Raw genomic sequence first — 9194 nt, 5'->3', positions numbered from 1 at the left:
AGTTTAAAGGTAAACTAAAGTAAAAGAAAAAAAAGTTGCATAATAATAATAACTTAAATAAAAAAAAAAGTAAGAAGATTATTAACTACCTTACTAATACTATATTTCTTTACTGTGTGACTACAGAGGACATCTACAGCCTAGAACCTAAAGAATACGTAGAACAGTTTATCCTTAAAGATTAATACTATACAGTATACTAAGGTAAACTATAGGATACTAGCGTAGTAAGAATCTTTACTATAAGAAAGTTATAACTTAAAGCATACTTATAAGAATTCTCTTATATAAAAGTAAACTAGACACTAAGAAAGAAAAGTATTAGCTTTAAAAAATAAAAATTAATAAAATTAATTAGTACTATATAAATTACTAACTTAGTTAGTAACATAATGTATTACATTTTAGAGACTCTAACACTATTCTTGCTATTACTAGCAGATGCTAACTAACTTAGGGCATACTTTAATAATATTTTAAATGTTATTATACGCAAAGATAAAACTACTATCTTTATTATATAAAAATAAGAACACTTTTTTTTTAATGTTAGTAAAAAAAAATTTATGTCTTTTTTTACTAAATTAGAACTTTACTGCCTCTACTGCTAATTTAGACACCTTTGCATAAAAAGACTCTAGAAGATGCTAACTAGCGCTAGCTACAACATTAATGCTGTAGTGCTAGAAGAGATTAAGAAGTTCTGCTACCTCTACTAATTATATAACTAGGCCTTATAAAAATTTAAGTTTATAATTAAAAATAACACTTACTTTAACTATAAGGTTATTATTAATGTTATATAAATTAATAATAAAAATGTTTTATATATTATTAATGTAGACATATTATTTTAGGCTGCTATATTTCTAAAATCTATGTCTGCACAAGATACCTAGGATGCACTATGTAAATGCTAGATTAACACTTATTAAGAACCTCTAGACTATATTATGCATAACTCTAGTATAAACTTTGCTTTAGAGAATTTTTAAGCTTATGCAAAGATTATAGGAGCTATATATAGGCAGATGCCTGTAGAAGCACATTAGGTAGTTAAAAAGGTTAAGCGCGCGTATACACTTTTCTAATAAGCGTTTAACATCCTAAAGACTAAGCTAGGTAACTATATAGATAATAAGGCTATCCTATAAATAGCAGTTAAGGCTCTAAACAACACAGCTAGCCTACATAGTCTAGTACCCACGCTACTAGTCTTTAGGGCATACTTAAGAATTAACCTAAACTCTCTACTATTACTAGACATTATTACATAAGTAAGTGCTATATAAAAGGTAATAAAGATACTTTAAAAAAACTATGTAAAAGTAAACATTAATTATATAATTAACACTTATAATAGCTTTATAATATATAAAGTTTTTAACCTCCCCTTTAGCTTAAAGATTATAGCATAGAGAGAGAAAAAAAGCTAAACTAGCCTATATAAAATTAAAAGCATTAAAGAGAAAAATATTATTATTAAAAAAAAAAATAGCCTACTAAAGCTTTAATATATGCAGGTTAAACTATACTATAAAAAAAAAAAAGATAACTTACTTATAATAAATAACCTAGATAAACTAATCTCTATATAAAGAAATTTTTTAAAGAAGAGAAAAAGAGAACAGCCTTATAAAAATGTTATAAAGGTAGAACTAAAGCCTACTATAAACTAAGCCCCTTAGGATAGCAATGCTGCACTAGTGCAAAGAGAAGATATAAATACTAGAAGAAGTAAAAGGTAAAGAAAACCTGCATAAAGTCTAGACTAGGTATTTCTAACCTAAAAAAAGAAAAATAATTAAGCCTTATTTATTAAGCTTTATATAGATAGTGTAATTACTACACTTAAAAAACTATTTAAGAAATTAGACTACATAAAGATAGACACTTTAATTACTAACAGCACTTTTAAAGTTATAGTATATAACTTAATAAGGCATAAAAGTTAGATTTTTAACTTTTACTTTATATAAAAAGTAAAAAGTAAAATAACTTAACTATATAAGAAATTCTGCCTAGTGTTTACTAGCTACTTAGATAAAAAGAAAGAAGAAATTCTTACCTAGTTACTAACTATTTAAAAAATAAGCTAGAGACTACTTTTAGCTATAAAAGTAAGCCTAAAAGCTATATATAAAATGCATTTTAAACTATGTAATATTATATAAGTATACATCTAATTAATAGATAAGCTTATGCGCACACTATACACAAAGCTACTAAAGAAGATGCGCTAGAGCTTTCTACTAAATATAATACTCTAGGTTGTATAACTTTTATATAAAGCTGCTAAATTAAGACTGTATTAGTTTAAGACATATTATAACTACTATAAAAAAAAAGCTATGTATGTATATTTTTTTATATAACCTCTACTTTTTAATTACTAATAAAGAAGAGCACACTTTTAGTATTACTAGCTTATAAACAGATAACACTTTAAGCATTATAATAAAGAATTTTATATAAAGAAAAGAAAAAAAACTATAAAAAGTAAAGTTTTATATAAAAAGTAAAACTATTTTAGCAAAAAAGTAGCTTATTAAGTTTAATAGTAAAAGAATTAAACTTACGCATAACATAATAGCTTTTACTTAGAAAAGATAAGTAAGCTACTTTTATATAATTAACTTAAAAAACAAAGATGCTGCATAATAATATGTTAAGTAATATATAAGAGGGGTATATATTATATTTATATGTTAACTAAAGGCAGCATTTAACCTATTTATTACTATATAAACTACAGACTTTTTATATAATAATATTAACACACTTAACGCATAAATCTAATAGTAGATAGATAATAGTAAGCATAGTCTTACCTTTCTACTATTACAGCTTAATTATGTAAAGCTGTTTATCTTTATAAATAAATTATTTACTAATAATAAAAACCTTAGCTTATAGCTAGAATTCTTAATTATATTAAGTAATAAAGACTATATAAAGTAAAGTAACTACTTTAAAATACTAAGTAACATTATACACTAGAATTTTACTAAGTGTAAAAAAGTAACTAAGAGTGTTCTTACTAGTAAACTATATAAAATAGTTAAAGAGTTTAATAATGTAATTACTTTTAGTATAACTTTATAGTAAATTATATAAACACTTAAACTACTACTAATTTTAGTAGTAATTTATATACATTTAAGGTTTTTATATAATTACTTTATTAAGCTAAGCACTACTAGTAAAAAGTAACTTATAATTAACATTATGTTACTCTATAAATTATATAAAAAAAAGAAATTACTAAAATAAAGTAGATTAATAGTAAAGACAACTTAGTAAATGTATGTATAAAGAAAACACTAAACTAAGCTTTTTAATTATTAGTTCTAACTAACTGCCTCTTTATCTAGATAGAAGCATCTGTGGACTAGCTAGATCCTGTGCGCAAAGATGCCTTAGACTAACTAGACTAATAACGCCTTTATATAAAGCTTATTTTCTTTTTTTTTTTTTTTGTTGTACACACTTATTTTTCTTATTATAAGGATCTGTTACTGTTAGCACTATATAAAAAGAGAAAAGAGCTAGGGGATTGTACAGTAAAGCTTAGAAAGTAAAGGATAAAAAAAAAAAGCTATTTATATAGCATAACTAGCCTATTCTAACGCATAGCATTACTAAGGCAAGTTCTAATAAATAGGGTAAAGTAAAGGCAGAATGTAATTAGATAGACCTACATAGACAGAAGGGAGGTAACGCGTACAAAAGGTAACTCTTTAGATAAAAAGAAAAGTTGCTAGTGTCTGTACGCAGCAGCAGCGTCGCGGCCTGGATACAAGCGATCACGCACGAGCAGGATCACGTATCTATGTCACATGATGCTTGTGCGCGAACCTCTGTGCGTAAACATCTAGATATCCCCCTTTTCCTCTATACAGAGGAAAAATAAGAAGTAATTAACACTAGTTACCTAACACCCCTGTGCAATGTTTACACTGTGCAAACCTCTCTGTCTTGTACGCATTTGCTGACACTAAGTGCTAGCTAGCAGAGAGTCTATTCAACAAGTATACATTATATTTATGTGTTAACTAAAGGCAGTATTTAACCTTTTTATTACTACACAAACTATAAACCTTTTGTATAATAATATTAACACACTTAATGCATAAATTTAATAGTAGATAAATAATAGTAAGCGCAGTTTTACTTTTTTACTATTATAGCTTAATTATATAAAGCTATTTATCTTTATAAATAAATTATTTACTAATAATAAAAACCTTAGCTTATAGCTAGAATTTTTAATTATATTAAGTAATAAAGACTATATAAAGCAAAGTAACTACTTTAAAATACTAGGTAACATTATACACTAGAATTTTACTAAGTGTAAAAGAGTAACTAGAAGTGTCTTTACTAGCAAACTATATAAAATAGTTAAAAGGTTTAATAATGTAATTACTTTTAGTACAACTCTATAGTAAATTATATAAACACTTAAACTACTACTAATTCTAGTAGTAATTTACATAAATTTAAGGTTTTTATATAATTACCTTATTAAGCTAGGCACTACTAGTAAAAAGTAACTTATAATTAATATTATGTTACTCTACAAATTATATAAAAAAAGAGAAATTACTAAAATTAAGTAAATTAATAGTAAAAACAACTTAGTAAATATATGTATAAAAAAATACTAAACTAGGCTCTTTAATTATTAGTCCTAACTAACTGCCTCTCTGTCTAGATAGAAGCATTTATAGACTAGCTAGATCTTATGCACAAAGATGCCTTAGACTAACTAGACTAATAATACTTTTATATAAAGCCTATTTCTTTTTATTTTATTTTTTTTGTATTATATGTAATTATCTTTCTTATTATAAGGATCTGTTACTGCTAGCACTATATAAAAAAAGAAAAGAGCTAGGGGATTGTACAGTAAGGCTTAGAAAGTAAAGGATAAAAAAAGAAAAAGCTATTTACATAGCATAACTAGCTTATTTTAACACATAGCATTACTAAGGTAAGTCCTAATAAATAAAGTAAAGTAAAGGCAGAATGTAATTAGATAGACCTACATAGACAGAAGAGAGGTAACATGTACAAAAGGCAACTTTTTAGATAAAAAGAAAAGTTGCTAGTGTTTATACGCAGCAGCAGTGTTGCAGCCTAGATACAAGCAATTGCGCATAAGCAGGATCACATATTTATGTTATATAATGCTTATGCGCAAACCTCTGTGTGCAAACATTTAAATATCCCCTTTTTCCTCTGTACAGAGGAAAGATAAGAGTAATAGAACTAGAAACATGTTGCCCTTACCTTACCTACTTTATACACTGTGCACACTGTACACTACTCTTACTCTTGCTACTTAAGTGCTTATACTATAAGCACCTAGCTGTTAGAGCCTATTTAACAATACTTAATATATTTAAGTTTATAAAATATAAAGTTAAGTAAAATCTTTTTTTAAAACACACTAGTTAGTTATAATCTTTTTAAATAAACTTTAGTAATACTATTTCTTATTACTTTATATATTTCTTATATTTTTTAAATAAAATGTATACTTAATATAAGTACACTTTTATATTAATTTACACGTAGTTTACTTTAGTATATGTTATATAAAACATATTTAAATTATAGTTAGTTATGTTTATTCTACTTTTTTTTAGCTATCTTAGTGTGTTAGGGATTAGCATTAGCTATAGTAGTGTGTTAGAGAATAGTATTAGATACGCTTAGTTACAGGCTGTAATTAGTTACATGCTCTAGTTAAATATTGTTATTATATGTCTATTACCTGTCTAATACTAATTTGCTAAGCATTATGCTACAACTATTCTTTAATCTAAATAACCTACCTTAATGTGCTAACTATTGTGTAACAGCACAGGCAAGACAATAGGTCTAAATGCGGTAGGATTCCACTTAGAGGCATATAGGAGTGCGTGGGGACCTAATAACCTAGGAATTCCATTAACACCTATAGGCCTTGTATAAAGGATATTAGAAAACTACTAAGCTAGCTACAGAGAAGAGATGCGACTAAATACATAGGGGAATAGAGGTACAGCAGGGGTAGAGTCGGGGCCAGGTTGAGTCAGGTTGGGGCCGATACAGGGGCCCTTCAGATGGGTTCCAGGCGACCTGAGATGGAACAATTCATGAGAATTGTTACATATTGCTCTAAGCAAGCTTTGCTTTTACAGATTATTTATAAACTGTTGTATTATTTTAATATTTTTAGATTAAATTTTTTTTATCTTTACTAGGCTAGAGTAAGGGTTGCTATGCTTTCTATTAGTATAAGGCTATTTTATACTAGTCTGTTATTCTTTTTATAAAATAACATAATTTCTTTGCTATCTTTATTAGGCCTATGAAAGTAATCTACTTTTTAGCTTAGCATATTTGCCTATTAGTTACTTACTCTAGTAATGTGCTTTATTATAAAGTTAAACTAAGCAAGTTTTAGTACTTATTATATGTGCATTAGCAGAAGTTTCTTTGTAAAGAGAAAAGTAATAAAGTTAGTGTAGTTAGTAAAGACCTTAAAGTGTTTTTTTAATTCTTAAAGTTCTATTTTCTATGTTCTTAGAGCACTAATAATAGCTTTAAGTTTTTTATTAAGTATGCTGTAGTTAGCTTTAGCTAGAGAGAACTTAGCAGAGTAGTAGGCTACTAGGTGCTATTGTCTATTTTCCTGTTTTTAGTACAGCGCGGCTTCTTCTCTATAAAGAGAGGCGTTAGTGTTTACCTTAGTTTCTAGTTATAGATTATATATTTATAGAGCTAGTTTCTTACTTATAAGGTGTTTAAGTGTTTTAAACATAGCTACTATTTCTAAAGTCTATATAAACTTAGCTATTACTTATTCTTTTATAGTAGCATCTATTAAAGAAAGGGTAATCTTTAAGTAGTTTTTAATTATTCTTCTAACATAACTAGTAAGTCCTAAGAATCCTCTTATTTCTTTTATAGTTATTAGTTCTAGCTAGTCTAGAACTTTCTAAACCTTAGCTAGGTTAATCTTTACTTCTTTTTTATTAATTATAAATCTAAAGTATTTAGTTTCTTATACATTAAATTTATATTTAAAGAGTTATAAGTAGAAGCTATATTTCTATAATTTATCTAGAACTTAGTTTACTTTTTAGATGTAGTCTTTACAAGTACCTTTAGTAAAAATTAAGATGTTATTTAAATAAACTAGAACAAATACATTAAAGAATAGGTTAAGTGCAGTGTTAATAACTCTCTAGAAAATTATAAGAGTGTTTATTAAGCTAAATAGCATAACTAGAAGCTTATATAGTTTTTAAGAGGTTTAAAAAGCAGTTATTTATTTTATTTTTTAAATTTAGATTTTATTAAAGCTATTTTATACATTAAATTTAGTAAAGTGCTTAGTTTCTTTTAGTTAGTTTATAATGTCTTAGATAATTAGTAGTAGGAATTAATTATAAATAGTATTTTTATTAAAGGTTTAGTAATTCTAACAGACTTAAATCTTTCTTTTTTTTAATAAATACTACAGCTAATGCTATTAGGCTGTTACTTAGCTAAATATATTTTTTAGTAAGTATTTAGTTAACATATTCTTAGAGCGCCTTTTTTTATATCCTAGTTAAAAGATAGAGCTTATGTGTTTATAACTTTAAGTCTTTTATAAAGTTTATTATATAGTTCTAAGGTTTATGCAGAGGTAGCTTTTTTAGGTCCTTAGGGGTTTTAAACATGTCTATGTAATCTTAGTATTCTCTAGGAATAAGTTGTTCTTCTGCAACGCAATATATTCTAGCCTATTTAATTTCTTTACCTTTAGATAGTGCCTTAAGTGTAACTTTTTTAAGTTTCTTTTTTATAACTTTTACTACCTAAGCTTTTATTTCTTAGTAGGGGAATTTTTATAGTTTTATCTTTCTTAGAAAGTAGCTGCTTCTTTATTTTGCTTAAAGGTAGACTATGTAGTTATCTAGTGTTTCTAGGCTTATAGTTTTCTAGTTAATTATAGAGTTATGCTTTTAAAGCTAGTTATAACCTAATATAGCCTAATAGCTTTCTCTAAGAGGAAGAATACTAAGAGATTTTTAATTTAATGTAGTTAGAGTTTTAAAAGTCCTTATATAAGTTTTAAGTCTAATCTATTCTTCTCTATATTCTAATAATAAGGCATTTACTAGCCTTACTTTAAATAGATTCCTCTTTATTTAATAAGAGATATTTTATTTCTCTACTTATGTTAAGTTAAGTGTAGTAAACATACATCTACTATTTACTAAAGCTAGTTCTTATTTCTTTTAGAATGTAAAGGTTGTTATAAAACTTTATCTATCTCTTTATCTAACTACTACTAGAGCTTAGGTGTTATTAAAAATTTCTTTATAAGCTAAAGTGTTTGCGGTGGTGACACTCGGATGCGTCGTCACTATAGTCGCACGATAGTCGGATGTGTCGTCACACGATGATCATGCGTCGGCACCATAGTCGTATGCATCTCAGCACAGTCTGTTGGCACGACTCACCTACTTATTTCGCATATATATAGACTCCTGCAAAGGACTCCTATAGCAATACATTTAAGGCAGTTCCTCATGCCTCTAGTGCCTTACATAGCTTCACATAAAGCTTTATTAAAGCTTATGTTTTCTAAATTACTTAAAAAGTTACTTTTTTTATTAATTTAGTAGCTAGTTATTATATAGTCTATTAACTTATAATCCTTATTATTAACTAGGTAATAATAGAGGTGCTAGTTATCTAGTTAGCTAGCTTTTTATTAGAAGTAGTAGAAGATACACTAGTTTTATTAGTTATAGTTAGGCTATAGTAGTTTCTTGTATGTAGGGGACTTCTAGTAGTGCTAACAGCTAGTTTTTATAGGTTAAAGTTATTTTATTTTAGTGTTAACTTTAGACATTGCGTTTCTAGAAGGGCTACTATTTTGCTTAGTGCTTAGTACTCTAGTGTTGCGCGCAAGTACGCCTAGAACAGTAATGCTAAGGGTACAGGCATTCTGTTAGGTCTAGGCGGAACAGAATTAGCTGTGTCTGTGTCTACCTTAGGTAGTCCTTAGTCTAGACTACTTGTACTAAGTTAGGGTTGCTGTTTACTATAGTAATTACTATGCAACCTTTTAGCTCTAGTAATAGTAATTACTATTTACTAAAAATAGTATAAAAGTATAACATAAGTCTTAATTAACTATTTAA

This window comes from Lindgomyces ingoldianus (assembly GCF_010093535.1).
Source record: "Lindgomyces ingoldianus strain ATCC 200398 unplaced genomic scaffold BDR25scaffold_18, whole genome shotgun sequence".
NCBI lineage: Eukaryota > Fungi > Ascomycota > Dothideomycetes > Pleosporales > Lindgomycetaceae > Lindgomyces > Lindgomyces ingoldianus.
Note: the sequence above shows the minus strand (reverse complement) of the source record.